This window comes from Frankliniella occidentalis, unplaced genomic scaffold (genome assembly GCF_000697945.3).
Source record: "Frankliniella occidentalis isolate FOCC.00 unplaced genomic scaffold, Focc_3.1 Scaffold13, whole genome shotgun sequence".
Taxonomy (NCBI): domain Eukaryota; kingdom Metazoa; phylum Arthropoda; class Insecta; order Thysanoptera; family Thripidae; genus Frankliniella; species Frankliniella occidentalis.
In genome coordinates, this window is record NW_026267143.1 from 2,195,693 (window position 1) to 2,196,992 (window position 1,300).

The following is a 1,300-nucleotide window of genomic DNA, read 5'->3' on the forward strand; positions in this document are numbered from 1 at the left end:
ATGGCCGCGCGGCCGCGGTCCCCTGCCGCCTCTAGGAAATAACGATGCAAAAAAATTGCATCGAACACCTCCCAAAGTTATAACTACTGATGACCCTGGTCGACCATTTACCTTTTCTGTTATCCACTGTCTTCGTTCGGTGTGGCGGCGCCTGCCGTAGGTTGGGTGTAGCACAAAAATCACGGTAGCGCGCGTGGGTATATTACTCCAATAAACGGTGGCGCGCAGGACGGCTCGGCCGAGCGCAACGACAGCGACGCGGCGGACTGCTGTGACTGACTGACTCAAATGTGACCGAAGGAGAAGGAAGCTGTCGTCTGCTGTTCTTGCCCTTACCCCCTTACCCTTCCGCCCCCGCTTACCCCGCCTCCAACACTCCACCAGGCAACACGCCGGTGGCGGTCAGGAGAGCAAAAGGACTGCTGACCTACAGCTGACTCATATGTCTGGGCCAGAGGCTGGCGTTGATACGAAGCGGCCTCCTTGTAACCTTACCGCACTTCCGCGGCCAGCGGGGCCGATGCGGGGGGTCACAACATCTCCCCCCCCCCCTCTCCCCAAGTCCCGCGCCGCAGCCCAGCGGCCCTAAGCGCCGCGCCTAGCTATGCTGAGAAGTCATAAAACCTGAGTCTACCCCGCCCCTTTCCTCCGCCCCGTCCCGCGCCACAGAGGCAATGATAGCGCGCCAACTTTAAACTTCTTCGCAACTTAATATCCCATGTAACGAGTAAAATGTATCGGCGTTACGTCTCGTTACTGACGAGGGTAACCCCCTCTTGGGGTAACTATAACGCGTTACCGATACAGCCCAATTGAAAATGTAACGCGTTATCGTTATCGTTACAGTAACGAGTAACGCGTTACAGTAACTTCGTTACTGCGTTACTGTAACTTTAACAACCCTGGTCGGGTTGAGCGCAACCCGACGGTCTTCTGTCTGGGTGTACAAAATCCGAAAAGCCCACATTATTCAATGTGGTCTGAAGAGGCTTCACGTGCCCATACCAGGCCTCAAAAAGAGAATTCTTTGCAAAGATATTGTTCTTACATAGTAATTTAAAGAAAGATAGGGGATATCCGCACAAGTGGTGCGAATAGGTGAAATAAAATTATGTGCACAAATTGTGCGAACGAAGACCAACTTGGCGGGGGCGGGGTTCCCTTGTGAGTCTAGTGAGTGGGAGAGAGACAGAAGACCATCGGGTTGCGCTCAACTCAACCCTACCGATCGGAACACTGGTCCTGACAGGGTTTAACCCATGCCCGGCCCGGGCCAGTTGTTGGGACCGATCGGGCCACA

General features: G+C 54.5%; 1 protein-coding gene across 2 annotated transcripts in view; it reads right to left on the reverse strand.

The window, feature by feature from the left end:
• LOC113202332 (fizzy-related protein homolog) overlaps positions 1 to 1,300 on the reverse strand; it is a 17,155-nt gene that overhangs the window by 14,997 nt on the left and 858 nt on the right. The gene's annotated exons all lie outside the window — the stretch shown is intronic.